This window comes from Somniosus microcephalus, chromosome 20 (assembly GCF_052327205.1).
Source record: "Somniosus microcephalus isolate GS21.2 chromosome 20, FLI_Smic_1.0, whole genome shotgun sequence".
NCBI lineage: Eukaryota > Metazoa > Chordata > Chondrichthyes > Squaliformes > Somniosidae > Somniosus > Somniosus microcephalus.
Window position 1 is genome coordinate 77973745 of NC_141006.1, and position 26607 is coordinate 78000351.

Genomic DNA, 26607 nt, shown 5'->3' on the forward strand with positions numbered 1-26607 from the left:
ACAGCCTGTCTGCGAGACGTGCTACATAAAACAAATGAGTTTGCATGGACAGAAAGACATGAACAAGAGTGGATGAACCTCAAAACAGTGCTGACAACCACACCTGTACTCACCTTCTTTGACCCAACAAAGAGAATCAAAGTGTCAACGGATGCATCAAAAGATGGCCTAGGCGTGGTCTTGCTACAAGCAGAGGGTGAAGATTGGAAGCCTGTTGCCTATGCCTCCAGGTCTATGGCTGATTCTGAGTGTCGATACGCCCAGATTGAAAAGGAATGTCTAGGCTTGGTAGTTGGACTAGAAAAGTTCCAAGGCTACATATATGGACTTCCCACCTTCGCAGTTGAGACAGACCACTGCCCACTGGTTGCCATCATAAAAAAAAATCTGAATGAGATGTCTCCAAGGATTCAACGACTCATGATGAAGCTGCAAAGATATGACTTTGAACTGATCTACACACCAGGCAAACACATACGGCTAGAAATTCAGTAGGCTTTGCGCCCAGTTTTCGCCCAAAGAGGGCTTTTGCGCCACTTGCTGAGATTGCGCCGATATTCAGCGCTGCGGTAATGGCGGCGTTAGCCAGTAGCGCTGCGCCGCCACCGATGACGTCATCGGTGTGCACAGTGCCCTGCTACCGCCCCGCCCGCCATATTTAGTTGCGGCCGCCTCTTCCGCAGCGGCCGCAAACAGCGATCAGAAAACGGGGCCGTCCTGTAGCGTTAGTGGGGCGAGTTAAGGCGGAGGTGCGGTCGGCCGCTTTTTCGGCGGCCGCCTGCCCGCACCTCCTTCCCCGGCCTCCTCCACCACCCCCCCCGCGGCATTGCCAGCTGTTTTCCGGAAGCCCGGCACTTCTCCGTGGTGCCGGGCTCATTTGCCGGCACTAGCGAGCGGCGATCTCGCTGTTGCAGGCACCTCCCCCTTAAGAGAGGGAGGAAGGCCTGCAGTACCGCAGCCTGCCGCTCAGCAGTGGGTGGTGCTGCGGCACCTAGCGCGCCGATATTCAGTTTCAGCGCCCCAAGCGGGGGCGCCGAAACCCTTGACTAGCGGCCACCTTCGAGTTGGGGCGCTGAAACTGAACTTCCGGCGGGCGCAAGTGGCTCCGCGCGCAGCGGTACTTTCTGGGCGCGAGCGAGCTGGCCGCCCCAAACTGAATTTCTAGGCCATAGTGTTACAAACAGTAATAGAGAACATTCATCATGGGTGGCCAAAAGGTTCCTGTCCAAAGTACTATCAAATAAGGTCAGAGTTGAGTGTCGCAAGTGGACTATTACTAAAACAGAACAGAATAGTCATTCCACAGGCTCTATGTCGAGACATGCTCAAAAGAATTCATGAGGGACATCTCAGAATTGAAAAATGCAAAAGGAGAGCAAGAGACACTGTTTATTGGCCTGGCATAAATAAGGACATTGAGAACATGATAGGCAAATGTGAGACATGTCAGAAACACCAAATCAAACAAGCAAAGGAACCAATGATAGTAGCTGACATACCAACAGCACCATGGCAAAGGTTGGTATGGACCTCTTTCATTTGAATGGTAAAGACTATCTATTAGTGATTGACTACTATTCTAACTATCCTGAGATGGCGCTGCTCTCAAGCACATCAGCAAGCAGTGTCATAATGCATGTTAAATCCATCTTCGCCAGACATGGAATTCCCAGGATTGCCGTTAGCGACAATGGTCCGTGCTTCAACTGTAAGGAGTGGCAACAGTTTGCAGCACAGTATGACTTTCAACACATCACATCCAGTCCTCTGTATGCTCAGACGAATGGTAAGGCAGAGAAAGGTGTTCAAGTTCTCAAACAGCTACTGAAGAAAGCAACAGAAAGCAAGTCTGATCCTTATCTCGCCCTGCTGAGCTACCGAGCCTCACCTTTAGACTCTGGTTCTTCACCTGCTGAACTCCTAATGGGTTGCAAGTTGCGCACCACACTACCCTGCTGTGCAAAAGAAAAGCAGAGTAAGGAACTGAGACAGAGACTTCAACTGTTAAAGCTGAAACAGAAATCACACTATGACAAGTCATCCAAAACTCTGATACCATTGACAAGGGATGATGTTGTCAGGATTGAGGATCCAGATGCATGGAACAGGAAAGCTACCGTTCTCGAGGAAGTAGGACCAAGGTCATACACTGTTAGAACTGAGGAAGGACAGATTCTCAGGAGGAACCGCCGTTCCCTCCTGAAAACACGAGAAACTATCCAAGAGCAAATCGATGACAATGCCGCAACTGAATCTTGTCACTCACCACCAGAACAATCTAACACAAACACACATACAGGCTCTCATGAAAACACATCAGACTTACCTGTGCTGAGAAGATCCACACGTGAAGTAAAAAAGCCTGATAGACTTAATCTTTGAGTACAAAGAAAACAATATTGAAAATGTATTGACTGTTGTGAAGATGTTTATGTTGTTATGATTGATATTGATTGATATTGATTTTGTTTAACCTCAAAGAAAGGGGGATGTAATGATCAGTAACATGTCATTCTAGAATGGTACACTAGGTGGAGCTGTATGTATATAAGAGTGGGCTACCCACGATGCACTGGGCTACCCACAAGGCAGTAGTCAAGATGGATGCCTGCACACTAGTCCACATGGCTGAATAAATGACTAGCTCAAGCTAGCTGTTCATAATGAAAACGTCTATTTATTTATGAACATAACACTAATGTCACCTAGTTCTTTACCTTTAATTCTGCTATAATATTCAGGATAGGAAATTAATACCTTACCGATTCATTGTGTGTTACTCCAGCATTTCACATGCTGCACGAGACCTTGGAAATATTAGCCCCGAACGCTCTGGCCAGGAGAGTAATCAAAGTCTGAGTTCTGCTCCAGGCATGGTGGGGCCAGGACGCTGGGGTGGAACCTTGTAATGCTGCGAGTCTGCCTCATTTGTAGCGACCCTTTAAATTCTGGAAGGGGGACGGTGGGCAGATCTTCCGAGGGTAAATTTGTGGGCTTTCCCTGGAAATTCTGCTCAGGCCACCTCCAGGTGGGCCCAACGGAACCTACATTCACTGACCCCCATGGGTAGGTTACATTCTGGGATGTCCTAAAGCCCCACTGCGCAGGAGGAAGGGATTGACTACTTTGCATAGACAGCCAGACAGCTGCAGAGTTTGTCTGCTCTACGGCCTTGCCCAGGTCTCCTGCGCCATGCCGCAATGGCATGGAGCCACTCGGACTTTCTGGGCAGGCACCACTGATGCACCCTAAGAAGTGCCAGCAGCCTGTCCCAATTATAGCAATGACTTCATTCCCAGGATTTAGGACAGGGCCTACAGCTACCAGCATGGGGCCTACAGCACTTCTGCTCTGCCGGACTTGCGCTGGCAGAATGAACTTTCAGGATCTTCATCTGTTTATCTGATAAGGTTTTTTAATTTTTTGTTAGTGCTTTGCAAACCTCTTAGTCATAGTCATAGAGTCATAGAGTAATACAGCACGGATAGAGGCCCTTCGGCCCATCGTGTCCGCGCCGGCCATCAAGCCCTGTCTAATCTAATCCCATATTCCAGCATTTGGCCCGTAGCCTTGTATGCTATGGCATTTCAAGTGCACATCCAAATGCTTCTTAAATGTTGTGAGGGTTTCTGCCTCCACAACCCTTTCAGGCAGTGAGTTCCAGACTCCAACCACCCTCTGGGTGAAAAAGTTCTTTCTCAAATCCCCTCTTAACCTCCCGCCCTTTACCTTGAATCTATGCCCCCTAGTTATTGACCCCTCTACTAAGGGAAAAAGCTCCTCAGCATCCATCCTATCTATGCCCCTCATAATTTTGTACACCTCAATCATGTCCCCCCTCAGCCTCCTCAGCTCCAAGGAAAACAAACCCAACCTGCCCAGTCTCTCTTCATAGCTGAAGCGCTCCAGCCCTGGTAACATCCTGGTGAACCTCCTCTGCACCCTCTCTAACGCGATCACATCCTTCCTGTAGTGTGGCGACCAGAACTGCACACAATATTCCAGCTGTGGCCTAACCAGTGTTTTATACAGCTCCATCATAACCTCCTTGCTCTTATATTCAATGCCTCGGCTAATGAAGGCAAGTATCCCATATGCCTTTTTTACCACCTTATCCACCTGTTCCGCCGCCTTCAGGGATCTGTGTACTTGCACACCCAGATCCCTCTGACCCTCCGTCTTGCCTAGGGTCTTTCCATTCATTGTGTATTCCTTTGCCTTGTTAGTCCCCCCAAAGTGCATCACCTCGCACTTTTCCGGGTTAAATTCCATTTGCCACTGTTCCGCCCATCTGACCAACACATCTATATCGTCCTGCAGACTGAGGCTACCCTCCTCGCTATTTACCACCCTACCAATTTTTGTATCATCCGCGAACTTACTGATCATACCCTTTACATTCATATCCAAGTCATTAATGTAGACCACAAACAGCAAGGGACCCAGCACCGATCCCTGTGGTACCCCACTGGCCACAGGCTTCCAGTCACAAAAACAACCTTCGACCATCACCCTCTGCCTTCTGCCACTAAGCCAGTTTTGTATCCAATGTGCCAAGGCACCCTGGATTCCATGGGCTCTTACCTTCTTGACCAGTCTCCTGTGCGGGACTTTATCGAAGGCCTTACTGAAATCCATGTATACCACATCCACTGCGTTACCCTCATCCACACACCTAGTCACCCCCTCAAAAAATTCAATCAAATTAGTCAGACATGATCTTCCCTTGACAAAGCCATGTTGACTATCCCTGATTAATCCTTGCCTCTCCAAGTGGAGACAAATTTTGTCCCTCAGGATTTTTTCCAATAATTTTCCTACCACTGATGTTAGGCTCACTGGCCTGTAGTTCCCCGGTTTTTCCCTACTACCCTTCTTGAATAATGGTACTACATTAGCGGTTCTCCAGTCCTCTGGCACATCCCCTGTGGCCAGAGAGGTCCTGAATATATGTGTTAGAGCCCCCGCAATCTCCTCCTTTGCCTCACACAGCAGCCTGGGATACATTTCATCCGGGCCTGGGGATTTATCCATTTTTAGGCCAGCTAAAACCGCCAATACCTCCTCCCGCTCGATGTTAATATGTTCGAGCATATCACAGTCCCCCCGCCCTATTTCTATGTCTACATCGTCCTTCTCCATAGTGAAAACAGATGCAAAAAATTCATTTAGAACCCCTCCTACATCTTCCGGCTCCACACACAGATTGCCACTTTTGTCCCTAATGGGCCCTATTTTTTCCCTAGTTATCCTCTTACCCTTAATATACTTATAAAACATCTTCGGATTTTCCTTTATTTTGCTTGCCAGTGTTATTTCATGGCCCCTCCTTGATCTCCTAATTTCTTTTTTAAGTATCCCCCTGCACTTTTTGTACTCCTCTAGGGCTTCCTCCGTCTTTAACCTTTTGTATCTACCAAAAGCCCTCCTTTTTTTCCTAATCCATTCTCGTATATCCCCTGTCATCCAAGGTTCCCTGTGGTTTTTGGAACCACCCTTGACCTTTACGGGAACATGTTGCCATTGTATGATCTCAATCTCCCTTCTGAAAGCCTCCCATTGCTCCGATGCGGATTTTCCTACAAGTAGCTGATCCCAGTCCATTTTGGCCAGATCCTGCCTTATCCTATTAAAATCGGCCTTCCCCCAATTTAGAACCTTTATTTCCGGCCCATCCCTGTCCTTTTCCATGGCCACCTTAAATCTTACCATATTATGGTCACTATCACCAAAGTGCTCACCTACTAGCACTTTTTCCACTTGGCCGGCCACATTCCCTAGAATTAGGTCCAGTACCGCCCCCTCTCTTGTAGGACTTTCTACATGCTGGCTCAAAAAGCTCTCCTGGATGCACTTTAAGAATTCTACACCCTCTGAGCCTTTCACACTCTGACTATCCCAGTTAATATTGGGGAAGTTGAAATCCCCCATTATTATTACCCTATTATTTGCACATTTCTCTGAGATTTGCCTACATATCTGTTCCTCTATCTCCCCCTGACTGTTTGGAGGCCTATAGTACACGCCCAGCAAAGTGCTTGCCCCCTTTTTGTTTTTAAGCTCCACCCATATGGCCTCATTGGAGGACCCTGCTAATATATCATCCCTCCTTACTGCAGTAATTGACTCCTTAATTAATATTGCGACACCCCCTCCTCTTATACCTCCCCCTCTGTCTCGCCTGAAGATTCTGTACCCCGGAATATTGAGCTGCCAGTCTTGCCCTTCCCTCAACCATGTCTCCGTGATAGCAACAATATCATACTCCCATGTGTTTATCAACACCTTCAGTTCATCCACCTTATTCGCAAGACTCCTTGCATTAAAATAGATGCCATCCAGCCTTGCCCTTATATATTTGCCCTGTCTACCAAGCTGACTTGTTTTTTTCTCTATAATTGGCAGCACATCCCCCCCTATTTCAGCTCCCCTCTGTATCCCATCCCCCTGCCAAGTTAGTTTAAACCCCCCCCAACAGTGCTAGCAAACCTCCCCGCAAGGATATTTGTCCCGCTCTGGTTCAGGTGCAACCCGTCCGACTTGTACAAGTCCCACCTTTCCCAGAAGCAGGCCCAGTGATCCAGGAAAGTAAAACCCTCCCCCCTACACCAACTCTTTAGCCACGCATTCATCTGCTCTATCCTCCCATTCCTATACTTACTAGCACGTGGCACTGGGAGTAATCCAGAGATTACAACCTTTGAGGTCCTGCTCTTTAATCTGTTACCTAGCTCCCTAAATTCTTGATGCAGGACCTCATCCCTCTTTTTACCTATGTCGTTGGTACCAATGTGGACCACGACCATTGGCTGTTCACCCTCCCCCTCCAGAATGCCCTGCAGCCGCTCAGTGACATCCTTGACCCTGGCACCAGGGAGGCAACAAACCATCCTGGATTCACGTCTATGGCCACAGAAACGCCTATCTGTTCCCCTTACTATAGAATCCCCTACCACTATTGCTCTCCCACTCTTTTTCCCCCCTTCCTGGGCAGCAGGAGCACCCCCAGTGCCAGGAAGTTGGCTGCTGCTGCCTTCCCCTGGTGAGTCATCCCCCTCAACAGTATCCAAAGCGGTATACTTGTTTGAAAGGGGGATGCCCGCAGGGGTTCCCTGCACTACCTGCCTGCCTTTGTTGCTCCGCCTGATGGTCACCCCCTGTGCTGCCCTGCCCTGAGGCGTGAACAACTCGCTAAACGTGCTATCCACGAGCCTCTCAGCATCGCGCATGCTCCAAAATTCATCCACCTGCAGCTCGAGCGCCGCAATGCGGTCTGCAAGTAGCTGCAGCTGGATGCATTTCCCGCACACATGGTCATCAGGGACACTGGCAGCTTCCCTGATTTCCCACATGGAGCAAGAGGAGCAGAACACGGGTCTGAGCTCTCCTCCCATGACTTACTCCTTTAATTAATTAAAAAATTTATTCAAAACCCACATTGAAAAATATTAGTGCAACGCTAAACCATCACACTGATTTTGCCCCAATTGCTCAGTTAGTTTACCCATTGAGTCGTGGAACGATAGAGACCAGGGAGGTCCTAGGATTGAACGCTGGCGTTAGATGAGTAGGAAGCGTGATAGGAATATTGCAATTGATCTCAGCACCTTGAGTTAATGAACTGGCCAGAGTTCCTGTTCCAGCTCGCAATCCAGCAATTCCTGCTAAAAGTGTTCACGTGCAGATAAGATATAGACGGGGGTAACTTTCAAATTCGGTGGTGGCGAAAAACCGGCAATATCGGATTGACCACCATTACACACCCTGCCTAATTTTACTTTCCATTGAACACTAGTTTTCTGCTCCCTCAGCCCAAAGTTGAAAGTTAACCCTCGATGCCCTGTCAATGTCCAAGCTGATATGTGACCAATGCCACGTGAACGAGGTGTTGTCGTGCGTGCAGTGCCATTGATCTGTATCCCTACGAACAGCCCACACTATTTGGGAGAGGGGGGATGGGAGGAGGGGAGGAGAAAGATGGTGACATAAAAATAATCACTGCTCCTGATTGATGCCAAGAAAACAAAAATAAGCTGCAGCTGTTCACCCTTTACAAAACCGTCATGACTAACGTTGAAAGGAACTATCAGGAAGTGGGAAACAGGAAATCCTGGGAGCTGCGATTCATTGACCTTTTTGATACTCTTAAGATGACTGACATATAAATCAGTGAACTGGTAGCATAATATTTATGGACATGTTCGGAGTTTGCTCATATTTATATGGTGAACTAACAGAGGGCAGACGCAGCCTTGAGGGTATTGGCAGCAGTTTGAGACGGGGCTCAGTGTGAGGATGGAGCCAGAGTCGTGTACACTTCAGCTCAGCTGTGTTGAAGCAGCTGATCCCCACAGAAATTACATCATCCTATTTAAAAAAAAATAACCACAGCCTTTTCTCTTTTCCACTTTCACCCAATGAAACCTCCAACACTTGCTTCAGTTTTTAATCAGTGAATTAAGCAGTCTCATTTTTAATATTTCTACGATAAGCTTGTTTTAACTGTGAGGACGGATTTTTGTGATCCGCTGGGAAAGTATAGGCTGAGGTCGGAGGGTGACGAAAATAGTGTGTAGGCAAGGAGGGGAGTGAGTGAGGGAGGGAGGGGAGGTAGGGAGGGGAGTGAGGTAGGGAGGGGAGTGAGTGAGTGAGTGAGTGAGGGAGGGAGGGGAGTGAGTGAGTGAGTGAGGGAGGGGTGGGAGGTAGGGGAGTGAGTGAGGGAGGGGTGGGAGGTAGGGGAGTGAGTGAGGGAGGGGTGGGAGGTAGGGGAGTGAGTGAGGGAGGGGAGGGAGGGGACAAGGATGGAGGGGACGGGAGGGGTGAACATTAACAGAAACAAACAAAATAGTCTGTGAAGGTTTTGAAGGTCAAACTAAATGACAGGATCATTTGGAGAGCCTGAATGACCTTTCTTTGGTTACTTTTGGTGTTGAATGGGATGTTCATTTAATAATTTATAACTAGTTCTAAAGCATAAATATGAAAGCTTTGATGATTGACTGAATGTAAATAGGGCTGTAACTAATAGTAACAATAACTTACTAAGGCATACACTTCCAATTTACATGCAAATGATTCATTACCTCATACTTTATTCAGCGTGAAAATACCAGCTCAGGAAAAAATAGAATAATGGGTACTTGGCAGTAATCACAAAGAGCTATTCTGATATACATCATGTAAAGCAGATAGCTCACAGCCATAAGAACAGACTATGTGAAAATCTACTCTCTTGTGGACACTCCCTCATTCCTTAATTTTGTGGGTTGAAAATTCTGCAAAAATACTCTGATCCCCCAAAGAGAAGAAAGGAAAATTCCAGAATATTCATCCAATTCCTAACGGCAACATTCAATCCTGGTCTAGTGCAGACTATATCCCTCGCTACCCCAGCAGCACAGGAACAAACGCGGTCTGTGTTGTACAGACTATTGTGTGTCTCACAGCTTATTTGATCAGCAGTCCACAACTATAACACAATTAATGGTAGGGCACTGAGAAGTGCAGAGGATCAGAGGGACCTTGGAGTGCAGGTCGACAGATCCCTGAAGGTAGCAGGACAGGTAGATAAGGTGGTTAAGAAGGCATACGGGATACTTGCCTTTATTAACCAAGGCATAGAACACAAGAGCAGGGAGGTTATGCTTCAACTGTATAAAACACTAGTTAGGCCACAGCTAGAATACTGCGTACAGTTCTGGTCACCACATTACAGGAAAGATCTGATTGCACTAGAGAGGGTACAGAGGATGTTGCCAGGACTGGAGAGTTTTAGCTATGAGGAAAGATTGATTAGGCTGGGGTTGTTTTATTTGGAACAGAGGAGGCTGAGGGGAGACTTGATTGAGGTGTATAAAATTATGAGGGGCCTGGATAGAGTGGATAGGAAGGACCTATTTCCCCAAGCAGAGAGGTCAATAACCAGGGGGCAGAGATTTAAAGTGATTGGTAGAAGGATTAGAGGGGAGTTGAGGAGAAATGTTTTCACCCAGAGTGTGGTGGGGGTGGGGGTCTGGAACTCACTGCCTGAAAGGGAGGTAGAGGCAGAAACCCTCATCACATTAAAAAAGTACTTGGATGTGCACTTGAAGTGCCGTAACCTACAGGGCTGCGGACCAAGAGCTGGAAAATGGGATTAGGCTGGATAGCTCTTTTTCGGCCGGCACAGACACGATGGGCCGAATGGCCTCCTTCTGTTCCGTAAACTTCTAGGATTCTACAATTCTATAACCTCCAATCCCATTCCCAGATATACATATTTATCAATAGCTCAGTTGGCGGCGCTCTTCTCATCGAGTCAGAAGGTTGTGCATTCAAACTCCACTCCAGGAGCACACAATACACTTCGACATGCTGCATCGCTGGAAGCACCAAACTCAAGAGAAGTTGTTGAACTGAGGCTAAAGGGATCAAGGGATATGGGGAGAAAGCAGGGACCGGGTACTGAATTTGGATGATCAGCCATGATCTCATTGAATGGCGGAGCAGGCTCGAGGGGCCAAATGGCCTACTCCTGCTCCTATCGTCTATGTTTCTATGTTGAGGCTTTATCTGCTTGTTCCTGTGGTTTGGGTGGATGTTAAAGATCCCATGGCACTGTAGGAAGAAGAGCACCATACATCACTGAAAAGAGATTAATTGCTCACCCAACTCATCGCTCGATGTGGGCTCCTGCTGTGCGCAAAAGAGATATTGCATTTTTCTACAAAACAGTGATTTTACTTCAATGTAAATCGTTGCATGGGAAGGTCATTTGCGATGGTCCTGAACAACTTGATAAGGCACTCTATAAATGCAAGTCATTAAGTCAAAGATTTTCAAGTGACAATGGCCCGGAATTCCTGGGAGACCTCTCGTTCCACCATGGTAACTTTGCCCGAAGTGTGGCAGAAACCCCAGGGTCAATGTTGAAAGTGACTCCACATTGCGTCATTCACGTGCTGACATTCACGCAGCCGGACTAGCTGCACGATAGAAAACATAGACATCTTTGAAACCTGCGGTGAGCATTCAGGACGCAAATGTGCTTTAATATGTGATGTTAAAACTGTACACAGGAATAAAAAACAAATTGACGAAGATGATGAAAGCTGTCTCCTTATTTTATCACTCTTTGGTAATTGTATGTATGATATCCAGTGTTAGGCAAAGCTTGCTTATAGATTCACGATAATGTACAATAACATTGTCAATCCAACCTTGAAAGATGCATTACGAGAAGCATAAACCTGCTCCAGCGCCAAGTCAACAGGTGGGCTCATTTTAGATTGGCAGTTGCTCTTAACTTTTAGCCTTGAACGGCTGACATCCGTTGCTTCTGCTGGGAAGTTCATGATTAACCTGTCATGCTGGTAGTTAGGAATGTGTACGGACAAGCGACACAGCGCTAACTGATTGGCGAGATAATCATTCATTTACTCTGACTTTTCCAGCATTTGCCATAAAAGATCATTTTCGGTGCTAAAATAGTTGAAAACTACCCATCCGTCTGGTGGTCAACTGGTAACATGTTTATGACTGTGTTCCTGGCTGTCACCACAACCCCATTGACACTGCGAGAATGTCGATCTCTGAGTAGTTCAAAAAACTGAACTGTATGATGCATCTGTGAATCTGTTCAGCCTTTCTCTTAAAAGCAAGGAAGAAATCTTTGTTATATGGATAGTTTCCAAGCTTGAGTATTATCCCGTGCAACGTGTGCGCAAGCTGGTTTATTCTATCCCACTCAGTGCAGTGAGTGTGAATAGTATAAATGGTGAAACTGCTTCTTATAGCTTGCCATCCTAACAGATGTGAATGGAGACAGGTGTCAAAAAGACAAAGGCCAAGCAGGGGCTGTAAAGATAAAACTGAGAAAGTATAGGTTTGTGTCCTGAGCGAGGAAGAAGGAGCAGGAACACTTCCTGTCATGAATCTTATCATGACTCATGAAGTAACACTGGGCGGCCAGCTGGTGGCGCCGTCCAAGGAGTATAAATACTCGGGCGTGGGCCCAGCTTGCTCAGGATGTTTCTGTAACCAGGAACTAGTGATGTAACTAGAATCTCATGGTTGTGAAACAGTTGATTAAAGCCTTGTTTTATACTCAAACCAAGCACTTAATAGTCTTTTTACATCACTTCCTCTTCCTGTACTGCCAAGGCAACAGTGCAGGCTTGAGGTTCATTCAATAGGGAGTGCAGAGGTCAAGTAAAGGCCCCCAAACAGCTGCAATTAGTTGGAGGTCGGACAAAGTGTATGACATCAGAGTGGAACCTAATACTTGTTTTGAAGAGGAAGGGGGGCTTTTAACATTTGTAGATGATCAATCAGGACTTATCATCAAAACCCAGCTGTCCTGTCATAAAGTCTAACCTGTCCAAAACTCTGCTGCACGTATCCTGTCCCACACTAAGTCCAGCTCACCCATCACCTGTCCTTGCTACATTGCCATCCTGATCCCCAACAATACATTTAAAATCCTCATCTTTGTCTTTAACTCCCTCCATGGTCTTGCTCCACTCTATCACTGCAATCTCCTCCAGCTCTATATCGCCCCCGCAACAATCCATTTCTCTGAAACTGACTTTCTGTGCATCCCGTCTCTTCGACTCACTGTTGACTGGGTCCTGCTCCCTGGAATTCCCTCCCTAAACCTCTCTGCCTCGCCACCTTTCTCTTCTTCAAAAAACCTTCTCGAAACCCATTCTTCAACCAAAATTTTGGTCACCCATCCTTCTCTTTCCCAGCTTATCTCAGTGTACATAGAAACATAGAAACATAGAAGATAGGAGCAGGAGTAGGCCATTCGGCCCCTCGAGCCTGCTCCGCCATTCAATGAGATCATGGCTGATCATCCAAATTCAGTACCCTGTCCCTGCCTTCTCCCCATATCCCTTGATCCCTTTAGCCTTAAGAAATATATCCAACTCTTTCTTGAATATATTTAATGAATTGGCCTCTACTGCCTTCTTTGGTAGAGAATTCCACAGGTTCACCACTCTCTGGGTGAAGAAATTCCTCCTCATCTCTGTCCTAAATGGCTTACCCCTTATCCTTAGACTGTGACCCCTGGTTCTGGACTCCCTGACCATCGGGAACATCCTTCCTGCATCTAGTCTGTCCAGTCCTGTTAGAATTTTATAAGTTTCAATGAGATCCCCTCTCATTCTTCTAAACATTTTATTAACACCTGTCTTTGAAACACCTTGCAATTGTTTTTACATTAAAAGGTCGAATAAAAATGTAAGTTTTTTTTAGTTATTGCAAATAGGCTACTTGGAACTAAAGCAGAGAAAGAGTCACCCACATCCACTGGAAACCAAATACCAAAAACTAGTCAGAGAATCATTGTAAATGCCCTTGAAACTATGGAGCATCTCGAAAGGTCATTACTGTCATAGATCATAGAACCATGGAATGATACAGCACAGAAGGAGGCCATTTGGCCCATCATGCCTGTGCCGGCTCTTTAGTAGAGTTATCTAATTAATCCAGCTCCACTGCTCTTTCGCCATAGCTTGGTAATTATTTTCCCTTCAAATATTTATCCAATTCTCTTTTGAAAGTTACTATTGAATCTGCATCCACCGCCCTTTCAGGCAGCGCCTGTCATAAGAATATTTGAACTTAGAGGAACAAAAGGCCATTATACCTAACAAGTTGATTTCCTTTTCATAGTTAATCCCCACTTACCCACATTAATGTGGAGGTAGGGGTGGCGATCGGGGGCGGGGGTGGTGGCCTGCAGAGACCAGCGTTCGTTGAATGTAGGGTTGGGAGGAGCACTCCTGCCACTCCCAGCTCCACATTCAGGTAAGTGTATTTTAAAACCTTCCCTCGTTGGTTGCAGGTAGACCTGGTCTTTCTGAGTGCAGCTGGCACTGGCGCTGGCTGCCTGCGGGCAAACTGACCCTACAATGGGGAGGGGAGTGGAGGGGGGCCTCAAACAGGTGCCTTATTTTGTAAATGCAAAGGGACTAATGTCTGTTTCAGGTGTGCGCCCCGCAAACTGAGTTTTTGCCGTTATCAATATGGCATGCGACGCACATCCAGCTCATAATGAGCATGCTCACCCTGCCTGGCTTACTACAAAAAGAACTTGCATTTATATAGCGCCTTTAACGTAGTAGAACGTCCCAAGGTGCTTCACAGCAGCGATTATCAGGCAAAGTTTGACACCGAGCCACATAAGGAGATATTAGGACAGGTGAGGTAGGTTTTAAGGAGCATCTTAAAGGAGGAGAGACAGGTAGTGAGGCGGAGAGGTTTAGGGAGGGAATTCCAGAGCTTGGGGCCTCGGCAACAGAAGGCACGGCCACCAATGGTGGAGCGATTAAAATCAGGGATGCGGAAAAGGTCAGAATTGGAGGAACGCAGAGATCTCAGGGGGGTTGTAGGACTGGAGGAGGTTACAGAGATAGGGAGGGGGGGGCGAGGTCATGGAGAGATTTGAAAACAAGGATGAGAATTTTAAAATCGAGGCAATTTGGTGCCTGCAAAATGGGCACTGTGCGGCTGAATTTCTCAAACTAAATGTGAGAGCCCTCTGAGCAGAACTGTGGTTAGAAACAGTCTGTTGCAGACAGGGTGCTGGAGAGCTGCACATAGTGGCACCGTGTACCCTCCACCGGCCCCACAAATGTTGGTGGGACCAGTTTTTGGACCGCATCAGTGAACACAATCCAGGCCTAATCCTCAGGAATGCAGCCCCTGGATTTTCTGGGGCCAAAATTTTTTATAAGATGTCGACAGATAGATAATCTTGTTTCATGTTTTGTCCCAGCAGTTATCTTCATTTATCTGTTACTATCTCTCTTATCGTATTTACATATCTGTCATTTTATTTTTAATTTATTTTTTGTTCATTTTGTTTTTAGTTTCTTTGTTTCAAAGTTCGCTTCTTGCCCTCCCCCCTTTCTCGCTCTGTTCTAAAGCAAATGTGCATTTCTACAAAACTTATTACACTAATTACTGAAAGAGAATTCTTTGCGGTAAATATACTCTGCGCTAACAGGAGTGAACTCAAGGGAAAAATAGCACTTTGTGTAAATCATGGTTTTAAGACTGCATTTAAACTTAATTTCTAGACATAAAGCAATTATATTAGACTAATGTAGGCCTGGCCACAGCACTATTATCAAATCTTAATTCTACTTTTGAAACTGAATTAAACCTTTAAACTGGTGAAATAAATTTCACAAACATTTCCACTTATCGCAAAGCAGTTGGAAATAGGGAGCCGAGTCACCAATAAACTATGTGGAAATATTGTTATCTTATTTACCCTTTTGCGTCAATAAAGCTCATTTGAGGTCAAAAATGTTGTTTACCAAGCCTGGTAGATGGAGCAGAAGAAACCCAGAGTTATAAACCTCCTGAGCTGATTGAAGATTTCCCCAGGTTGGACGATATTTCAGCTGAAATCGCACCACAATTCATCCTGTTCTCCTTAGTTCATTGATCGCTGCAATTATGTGCAGATATCCGGAACCTTCAGCGCTGGAGTCGAACAGTAAACCTGTTACATAAAGGTGAGAGTAACTTTGGTAACATCAGCAATCAACAAAGTCAATCGAAGGTCAATCAGTGGCAGATTCAACACAGCACTTGTTATTATTGAGTGACTCACTTTCTGCTCTTCGCTCTCCATCATCCTCGTTGGTACATTCCACAATAATTTACTTTTAATCAGAAATAGTCAGAACAGCAGGGGTTTTATTCTGCGCTTATCAAGCATTCTAGACCAGCTAAGGCTCCAGTCTATTCCCACATTCATTAATATGGGCTGGCAGCTATTTCATGGTTCCACAGTTGCTACATTACAATGGCACAGGGATGTCATTTGGCTATTAGCAAATATTTTCTCCGTTTTTTTTCCCCCTGCTTTAAGATAAATTGAAGCCCATAAAAAGAAAATCTTTGAGGCCTAACTCATCATTTCCCTCAGAGATGTGTTTGCAGTTGACTGTAACCCACTGACTCATGAGATATCCAATTATCTTCACTGATCATGGGAATAAAGATAATATTTCACACAGAAGCCATGCGCCTCTACACCGCTTTGCCATTAGTGCCATACCATTGCAGCGACATATTAAAATTTGCATTTAATCACGCAGAACCTATCTGTAGCAGGCTTGTCCAATTCTTTTGATAAACATTCCGAGTACATTAGATACACCATCAAAAAGGATAACGAAGTGATTATTTAATTGATATTTCTGATGGCAGGCAACAAGTTTCAGGTCTTAGATACTCTCCTGGGTTCAGTGACAGCAGTCTCGTCTGTAAGCAGACCCCTTAACTCTCACATCCAGGAATTTTCCTATACTGACCAACATCTCATTATTTGATAGCGTGATCCAGGGATGATACAACCATGGGACCCCCTTTTTATTTGAACTGGATACTGTGTCCTTTGCAGCACATGCCCTCATAGTTCACTTCACCAGTTGTCTGGTAGGTGGATTGATCAGTGAGACAAGGCCATAAATGCAAATCATTAAACTGCTTTATTTTAATGTCAACAAGAGAACTTAAAGTAACAATTAATAACAAATCCATTCATTCAGCCTAGCCTTGGTGCCTCTTTGTAAATAAGAAAAAAAATTAACCATGCCAGTTTGTTCCAGTTAGCAGGCTTTCAGCCAGTTTTAGCATTGAATCAGACTAAGGCCTATGCTAGGCCAGGTCAACTCAATTCTTACAGTAAACGGCCTCGGCCTTACTTATCCCTCTCAGCAGACCTTACCAACTGACATTGCATATGTGGGTCTTTGTTCTTGGTGTCCACAGGAACAGGGGGGAGGACCTTGACCTCCAACCTGCCCTTTGCCCAGGAGTTGCTCGCTAAAGCTGCCAATTAGCCAGCCAACGCCATCCCAAGAGTAGACTTTCACCAGACAGTCTCTGCTGTTTATGCCAGAATAGCACAATCTTATGCCAATGGCCGACTGGAAATCTAAAATTAGATCATAAATGACCTGATTTAAGGTAATCGACCTGAAACGTTAACTCTGTTTCTCTCTCCACAGATGCTGCCGGACCTGCTGAGTGTTTCCAGCATTTTCTGTTTTCATAACAAATGACCTATTGTCCCAGATTGTCATGGATATGTTTCAATAGCTATCTCAAGCACAAAGTGGAGGAGAAGCATCCGGGAAGGCGCCAAACACCTCGGGTCTCTTCGCCGGGAGCAAGCGGAAGCCAAGCGCAGGCAGCGCAAGGAGCGCACGTCAACCCAAGCACCCCACCCACCCGCCCCTTCAACCACCATCTGCCCCACCTGTGACAGAGACTGTAGGTCCCGCATTGGACTCATCAGTCACCTGAGAACTCATTTTTAATGTGGAAGCAAGTCATCCTCGGTTCCAAGGGACTGCCTAAGAAGAAGAAGAAGAAGATCTCATTAACAGACCCACCCACTCTTTGTTCCAACAGCCCAGCATTTCCCCCTGTTAAAAACAGCCAGGAAGGAGCAAGCTACATCCACATTGATTCATTAAAAGCTCTAAACCAGAGTTTCAATCAGAAACATTTTGTACCAGAACCCATTCTTGGTCAAATCGACTGAAAGTCCCTAATCGTGGTATGGAACCTAAGGGCAATTCTTTATGGTCAAAATGCAACTAGAGAAGAAATCTAACGATTTTGAAAATTTTTTAAAAGTGGAAGCGATTGTAAGAACTGATAGCCCTAAAAATAATTATCTTAATTGCAGCATTATAAGAGTTGCTTGCGAAAATAAAAAAATTAAAACATGCAGCTACGACGGTGAGTTGTCTTGCTAAAACTATCCAGTCAAGTATTGGTCAGTCGGCACCGTGAGAACTGTGTCCACTTTTGATCATCAAAACAAGAGACATTCACACCATGGGAGGCGGTATGGAGAAGAGCCACGAGCCTGATGCTGCACACCTAGGGATTGAATTCTGAGGAGAGACTGGAGAAACTGGGGCCTAGAAATTCACTAGCCTTAGCGCCGCTTTTGAGGCGCTAGAGGGACTAGCGCCAGAGTTATGGCCAGTTTAAAAATTCCCTGGGGCCCTAAATCGGCGTTGCACCGGTAGCGCTGCGCCGGCACCGATGACGTCATCGGTGTGCGCAGCGTCCCGGTTGCCGTGGTAACCCGCCCGAACTCCGAAATTGAGTTGCGGCCGCCTCGCCCGTGGCAGCCGCAAGCAACGTTCTGGCAGAGGTGCCTTACTCCAGTTTGCGCCGGCGCATTAAAGGCCCCGCGGCGGCCGGCCACTTTCCCGCCGGCCGCCTGCCCGCAGCTCCCTCCCCGGACTTCTCCCCCCCCCCCCCGGAACAGATGCAAGCCCGGCACTTGTCCGAGGTGCCGGGCTCATTTTTAAGCTGATTTGCGCGGGCCGCGGCCGGGTGCAGGCAGCTCCTCCTTAACGGGAGGAGGAGGCCTGCACGTCCCCAGCCTGCCGCACCGCATCGGGTGCCGCAGCGCCGGAATTGCGGCGCGAAACGGCAGTTAGCGCCGATGTACCGCCGCAAAGACCCTTCAGTAGCGCCGGCAGCCGTTTGGGCGCGGCGCCACTGAATTTTTGGCGCGCGCAGGGGACTTAGCGCCGGCACTAACTTCCGGCGCTAAAGCCCTGGCTAAGCCAAAACCCAATTTCTAGGCCTGGGGCTCTTTAGTCCCGATTTTGACCTAGTGCGCCCGGCAAGAACTTCAATTCTGTGTAAAATCGGGCAGGGGTGTAAATCGAGCAGCCAACCCGAACCCGCCCAGATCTCGCTGGGTGGGTAAACATTATAATTGGGACTTTAATCTTTGAAAGAGGCAGCCGAGGGTTATGCTGAACCTTTATAAAGCGCTGGTTAGGCCACAACTGGAGTATTGAGTCCAGTTCTGGTCACCACACTTTAAGAAGGATGTGAAAGCACCTGAGAGGGTGCAGAATGGTTCTGGGGATGGGGGATCTTAGCTACAAGGACAGGTTGGAGAAGCTGGATTTGTTTTCATTAGAGCAAAGGAGATTGAGGGGTGATTTGATAGAGGTGGACAAGATTATGACGGGTTTCCTAGGCTAGGCTAGACGGTGAAAGGCTGTTCCCACTAGTTGATGGTACAAGGACTAGGGGACACAGATTTAAGGTTTTGGGCAAGAGATATAGGGGGGATGTGAGGAAAAACTTTTTTACACAGCGAGTAGTGATGACCTGGAACTTGCTGCCGACGGAAGTGGTGGAAGCGGAGATGTTTTCAAGGGGAGACTGGATAGGCACTTGAGGGAAATAAACCTGCAGGGCTACGGGGATAGAGCGGGGGAATGGGACTGACTGGATTGCTCTACAGAGAGCTGGCACGGACTCGATGGGCCGAATGGCCTCCTTCTGTGCCGTTATGACTCAATGGGGGAAAAATTCGGTTGGCTTGCACCTCCCGTTAGTGCCCTAAGAGGGCGTTAATGGGGCGCAAAGCAACTAGCGCCCGGGCATGGCGATGTATGCGCCACTCACGAAATTGACGAGTTTTTGTGGCGGCGCAAAAGCTTACCGCCCGCAGATCGTGACATCCATCGAGCATGCAACTCCCTGTTGGCGCCCCGGACTGGATATTGAGTGGCGCCCCCCTCCTTTCCGCCTGCCGCAAGCAACGATAGGGTGACTGGAACGTTTCCCAGTCGGTGAGGAGCTGGGGGGGATGCTATTTAAAGGCGGCCTCTTCCTGGCTTTTTCTGTGGTAGACATTTTTGCACCACTCGTTCTGACAGAGAGAGAGATTCTGAGAGAGAGAGCGAGAGACTTCTGCCGAGAGTCAATGCTGTGTGAAGTAGTTTTGGCTACTGAGCATCACTTTGCAGGTACTTTTGGATTTGATCTTCATTACTTCGATTGCCAAGAGACTTGGGGGCTGCACTGATTCGGGGCATCGTCCTGCGCCTGCAGAATCGAAGGCATCAGAGACGCAGAGAGAGAATGGAAATCATGGCCAGACGGAGGAGGGCCAACAGGCCTCTGCACAGGAGACCTTACCCTCCCAGGGTATCCCGGGAACAATTCTCCTACATTCATTTGTCTGAGGAGCAGTGTTTGCGCAGGCTGCGCTTCAGCAAGGAGGTGGTCACTGAGGTCTGCCATCTGCTGCAGCCAGATCTGCAGCCTCTACGGTGGACCAGAATGTCTCTGTCGGTGGCAGTGAAGGTCACAGTGGCTCTGAACTTTTATGCCACCAACTCCTTTCAAGCAGCTACTGGGGACATCGTCAATATCTCCCAGTTCGCAGTCCATTGCTGTATCCGTCAGGTCACAAATGCCCTCTATAAAAGGAGACGCCAGTACATCTCTTTCCCGATGACCCGGGCCAATCAGCATGAATGTGCATTGGGCTTTGCGAGGATAGCGGGCTTCCCCATGAAGCTTCTTCTTAGGCAGTCCCTCGGAACCGAGGATGAGTTGCTTTCACACTAAAAATGAGTTCTCAGGTGACTGATGAGTCCAATGCGGGACCTAGAGTCTCTGTCACAGGTGGGGCAGACGGTGGTTGAAGGGGCGGCTGGGTGGGGTGCTTGGGTTGACGTACGCTCCTTCCGTTGTTTGCACTTGGCTTCCACTTGCTCCCGGCGAAGAGACTCGGTGTTCGGCGCCTTCCCGGATGCTTCTCCTCCACTTTGTGCGGTCTTGGGCCAGGGATTCCCAGGTGTCGGTGGGAATATTACACTTTTTCAAGGAGGCTTTGAGGGTGTCCTTGAAGTGTTTCCTCTGCCCACCTGGGGCTCTCTTGCCGTGTCGGAGCTCCGAATAGAACGCTTGTTTTGGGAGTCTTGTGTCGGGCATGCGGACAATGTGGCTCGTCCATCGGAGCTGATCGGGCGTGGTCAAAGCTTCGATGCTGGGGATGTTGGCCTGAGCAAGAACACTGACGTTGGTGCGCCTATCCTGCCAATGGATTTTGCAGGATCTTGCGGAGGCAGCATTGGTGGTACCTCTCCAGTGCTTTGAGGTGCCTGCTGTACATGGTCCATGTCTCTGAGGCATACAGCAGGGTGGGTATCACTGCTGCTCTGTAGACCATGAGCTTGGTGCCGGGTTTGAGGTCCTGGTCTTCAAACACTCTCTTCCTCAAGTGACCGAAGGCTGCACTAGCACACTGAAGATGGTGTTGGACTTCGTCGTCGACGTCTGCCCTTGTTGACAGTAGGCTCCTGAGGTATGGAAAGTGGTCCACGTTCTCCAAGGCCTTGTCGTGGATTTTGATAATCGGGGGGCAGTACTGTGTGGCGGGGGCAGGTTGGTAGAGGACCTTTGTCTTACGGATGTTTAGTGTAAGGCCCATGCTCTCATATGCTTTGGTGAAGGTGTTGACGATGGTTTAGAGTTCGACCTCCGAGTGAGCGCAGACGCAAGCGTCATCTGCATACTGTAATTCGACGACAGAGGATGTGATGACTTTGGATCTAGCCTGGAGGCGATGGAGGTTGAACAGTTTCCCGTTTGTTCTGTAAATTAGCTCCACTCCAGTGGGGAGCTTACTGAGGGTGAGATGGAGCATTGCAGCAAGGAAGATCGAGAAGAGCATTAATGCGATGACACAGCCTTGCTTGACCCCGGTTCGTACATGAATTGGGTCTGTGGTGGAACCGTTGGTCAGGATCATGGCTTGCATGTCATTGTGAAGCAGGCGGAGGATGGTGACAAACTTTTGAGGGCAGCCGAATTTGAGGAGGACACTCCATAATCCCTCACGGTTGACAGTGTCGAAGGCCTTTGTGAGATCAAAGAAGGCCATGTACAGTGGTTGGTGCTGTTCCCTGCATTTCTCTTGTAATTGACATGCGGTGAAGATCATGTCCATTGTGCCCCTTAGTGGGCGGAATCCGCATTGCGACTCTGGGCGGAGCTCTTCGGCCATTGGAAGAAGGCGATTGAGGAGGATTCTTTCGATGACTTTCCCTGTGACAGACAGCAGGGAAACTCCTCTGTTAATATCTGTTAAGTCCGTGAATGATTGAGACACGGACCAGCAGGAGTGAAAACAAACAAGTCTTTACTGGTGGAAGTCAATAACGAAACGAAACAAACAGATGCTCTCTAGCGCCTTTTATACAGGGGTGGTCACTGCCGGTACTGCAGTCTGAGACCAGTTATTCTCTTAAAGGTACATACACAACAATTCCTCCCCTTTTAGATAAACAGTACATAACATTCATTTAACAACTAAATGATAACGAATTACAATCACAATTACTGTTGCTAGATACATTGGTTAAGTTTAAGCAATTATAAGTTCAGTCTTTGAGGAGGCTTCCTGATTCTATCTGGATAACGCCTCTTTGGGGTATCAGGTTCTTCTGGCAATGATGCGTCGGGATCAATGTCTTTGTTTGGTTCATCTGCTTCCAAGATAACCGGTTCTGCGGTAGCTGCAATTGGAACGTCAAGTCCATTACCAGGTGTATCAGATCGTGGTGTGGAGTTGACGTTTTCCAGTGACTCTAGAATCTGGTCAGCATGGCATCTTACAATGCTCTCCCCAACGTCCACGGTATACATGAGAGGTCCTTGTCGTGTACAAATCGTTCCTGGCTGCCATTTCTCAGTGCGGTAGTCCCGGGCCAAAACTGGTTGACCTATCTTAAAACTCCTGGTCGGCCTTCCATTCATATTCTGAAACTGCCTGTTCTCCACATCTCTTCGGACGTTTGGCTTAACCAAATCCAAGTGGCATCGTAGTCTTCGATTGAAGAACATCATGGCTGGAGTTTGGTTGGTAACCGCATGTGTCGCATTCCGGTAGGCAAACAAGAAGTTGTCCACCTTGTGTTGTAGGGGTATATCTTCATTACACATTGCCTTGATAGCCTTCTTGAATGTTTGGACAAACCTCTCGGCCAATCCATTAGTGGCTGGATGATATGGGGCAGATGTGTAATGCTTAACGCCATTGTTCTTTAAGAACCTCCGGAACTCTTCAGACACAAACTGTGGTCCATTGTCAGAGCAAATCTGTTCAGGCAGCCCCTTCCTGGCGAATATGGCTCGCAAAACTGTGATAGTTTTTTCCGTGGTGGTTGAGGACATTTTTATGACCTCTGGCCACTTTGAATGTGCATCCACCGCAATTAAAAACATCGAGTCCATGAAGGGACCAGCAAAATCAATGTGCACCCGTTGCCATGGAGATGAGGGCCACTCCCATGGATGCAGAGGAGCTTGTGGTGGGGCGTTTTGGACCTTCTGGCATCCTGCACAGCTCTTGGTCATCTCTTCGATTTCTCTATCGATTCCTGGCCACCACACAAACGCTCTGGCTAAGTTCTTCATTTTTACCCCACCTAGATGACCCTCATGAAGCTCATTGAGTACTCTATCCGTCAACTTAGGTGGAATTACTACTCTGGATCCACACATCAAGGTCCCTCTGCACACTGACAGCTGTTCTCTTCTCGGCGAGAATGCTGGCAGCAGTGGTTCGCCATGTGCTGGCCATCCCTTCACCGTTAAATCATAGACCCGTGATAGTGTCGGGTCATTCCGTGTTTCCTTTTCTATGTTTGCATTCGTCACAGGGAGACATTCGACTATGGTCGAGTGGAATAACTCCATTGGGTCCACTGCAAGGTCTTCTTCTTCCACCATCGGCAACGGTAGGCGTGACAATCCATCAGCATTTCCATGCTGTTTAGTTCCTTTCTACTCGATGTCATATTGGTGTGCCCCTAGGAAAAGGGACCATCTCTGCAGCCGTTGTGCCATCATTATCGGCACGCCCTTCTGAGGGTTGAAAATGGAGACAAGAGGTTGATGATCGGTTAGTAGAGTAAATTTTTGACCGTGCAGGTAGTGATTGAACTTCTTCACCCCCCACACTAGGCTGAGGGCCTCTCTGTCAATCTGAGCGTAGTTACGCTCGGCAGAAGTTAACGAGCGTGACGCAAAAGCTATCGGCCTCTCTAACCCATCAAGGAACTTATGTGACAGTACCGCCCCAATGCCGTAGGGAGACGCATCACACGCCAGTCTGATCGGCAGTGCTGGGTTGTAGTGAGCCAATACTTCCCTTGAAGTGATTAAGTCCTTACTCTTCTGAAAAGCACGCTTACAATCATCGCTCCATTTCCATGCTACCCCCGTTCGTAGCAGGGCGTTCAGTGGGTGCAAAATTGTCGACAAATTCGGCCAAAACTTATGATGGTAATTCACCAATCCGAGGAATGACCTCAGTTGCGACACATTTTCAGGCGCTGGGGCCTTAACAACCGCTTCAATTTTGTCAGGGGACTTATGTAACCCCTCTTCATCAATCATGTGGCCACAATACGATATCTGTTTCTTAAAAAATTCGCACTTGGGGCGGTTGGCTCGCAGCCCATGTTCCCGTAGTCTAGTGAGCACCTGTTCTAGGTTGTTAAGGTGTTCACTGTCATCTTCACCTGTTACAAGGATGTTGTCCAAGTAACACTGAGTCCCCGGAATCCCTTGCAGGACTTGTTCCATCGCTCTTTGCCATATCGCCGGAGCCGATGCTACTCCGAATATCAATTGATGATACTGGTAAAGACCTTTGTGATTGTTTATTGTGAGATACTTCCTAGAGGACTCTTCAACCTCCATCTGCAAATATGCTTGTGCTAGGTCAATTTTTGTAAAACGCTTCCCTCCAGACAGTGAGGCGAAGATGTCTTCTATCCTTGGAAGAGGATATTGTACTGTGTGAAGGACAGGGTTCACCGTCACCTTGAAATCCCCACAGATGCGAATCTTCCTTGGCTCTCCGGACTTATTGCTTAACGTTTTCTTCATGACAGGAACGATGGGTGTCACCCACTCGCTCCAGTCGACCTTAGACAACACGCCCGCCTTCTCCAGATTCTCCAGCTCTGCCTCGACGGCTGGGCGAATTGCATATGGTACCGGTCTTGCTTTGAAAAACTTGGGAACTGCATTCTCTTCTATTTTTATCAAGGCGGTTACGCCTTTAAGCGTGCCCAGTTCTTGTTGAAATACCTCTTTGGCGTTAGCTAAGATTGTTGACAATCGTCCAGGAGTGACGTCTTCATCTTTTTTACCGTCCACCGTCATTGCATGAATGGAATGCCAATCTAAGTTTATCTTCCTGATCCATTCGCGTCCCAATAACGGTGGTCCACCATTTGGCAGTGTGTAGAGTTCCAATTTCCGTATTTTCTTGCCATTGTATTCGACAGGCACCCTTATTTTTCCTCTGGGGTATACTTTTTGCCCCGTATATGTCGTCAAGACGATGGATGTCTCTCTCAAGGGTATGTGTGAAAATAGCCGCTCGTAGTCTCGTCGATTCATGACGGTTAGCGCTGATCCTGTATCCAATTCCATTTTAACTTGGGACCCTGCTATCGTGAGGGTGACCCAAATGGTTCGGTGATCCTCTTTTGCGATTACATTGTGAAGTTTGAGACAGCTTAGTCTCCTGTTCTCGGATTCATTATCGCTCATCTGGTCTTCGGAACTACCGTCCGTCATCTTTTGTACTTTCTTGTACGGTTCCTTAGTAGCCTTTTTGTTGTCGCTGGTCTTCTTCCCAGACCTGCAAACTCGTGCAATGTGTCCAATCTTCCCGCATTGTCTGCATATTTTGTCTTTGGACCAGCAGTCCTTCTGGTCATGGTTAGTTCTGCTGCAGCGATAACATTTTGCAAATCCCCGTGTCATTTCGTGGGTGCCGTATTCCTGTGGTTTTTGTTGAATTTCTGCAGCTCCCCTGGCTGCTGCTTCATACGATACTGCCACGCTGAAAGCCTTATCTAGCGTCAGCTCTTTTTCTGAGAGTAACTTCTTCTGTGTTCCTTCACTCAGGCGTCCACAGACAAATTTGTCCCGTAGGGTATCTGCCAGTCCTGCTCCGAACTGGCAGTGCTTTGATAGCTTTCGTAGTTCCGTAAGATACTCAGCATTGCTCTCATCTTTGTGCTGAGTTCTCCAGTGGAATTTAAATCTTTCTGCTATCAACAGCGGTGCAGGGTTTAAGTGTTCCTGTAGGACAGCAACAATTTTGTTAAAACTCTTCGCCTTCAGTTTGGCTGGAGTAATCAGGTCCCGCAATAGGCCGTACGTTCTAGCACCCATTAAGTTTAGCAATATCGATGCCTTTTTCCCCTCCGCTATTTCGTTTGCCTCGAAATATACCTCGACTCTTTCCACATACGTGGTCCAGTCCTCTAATGTATTATCAAAAGCAGTGATACAGCCAGTCTTCAGCATCTTGCAAATCTAAAATGGCGCCTCCCGCACTTTGCCTTCTTCCCCGCTGTTGTTAGCACTGCTTTCCACGGTTTCTTGCGCGTTAAATATTGATTCTTTTTCTTTTATTATTTTCTCGTCATGGAGCGGACCCTCTGGGACACTTCCCTCCCTCTTCTTAGGTCTGAACGCTGCCCGGCTTCGAAGCACCGGCCGCGCCCTGTGTGCTCCACCCTCTCTCTCTCTCTTTGCTTCCCGACTCGCTGCCCGGCCCCGTTGAAAAGCCACCCGATCGAGCTTCAGCCCGCCGCAGCCCAGGAAGGATCAGAGCACTACCTGCCACCAGCCCGATTAGCTGGGAAACCACAGACCGAGGAACCCAGCCTGGCTCTGGACAGTCTCTCCTGCAAGTTTTCAAACCGATGATTGACAGTCGACGCCCGTTTCCCG

General features: G+C 47.6%; 1 long non-coding RNA gene across 1 annotated transcript in view; it reads right to left on the bottom strand.

Annotated features, from left to right (window-relative positions):
• Positions 1-12859: 12859 nt before the first annotated feature.
• The window catches only part of LOC147103452 (uncharacterized), a 36749-nt gene continuing 23001 nt past the window's right edge, over positions 12860-26607 (bottom strand). Inside the window, exon 3 of the long non-coding RNA XR_015072968.1 lies at positions 12860-15499. This is a non-coding gene — a long non-coding RNA (uncharacterized LOC147103452). The remainder of the gene's footprint in view (positions 15500-26607) is intronic.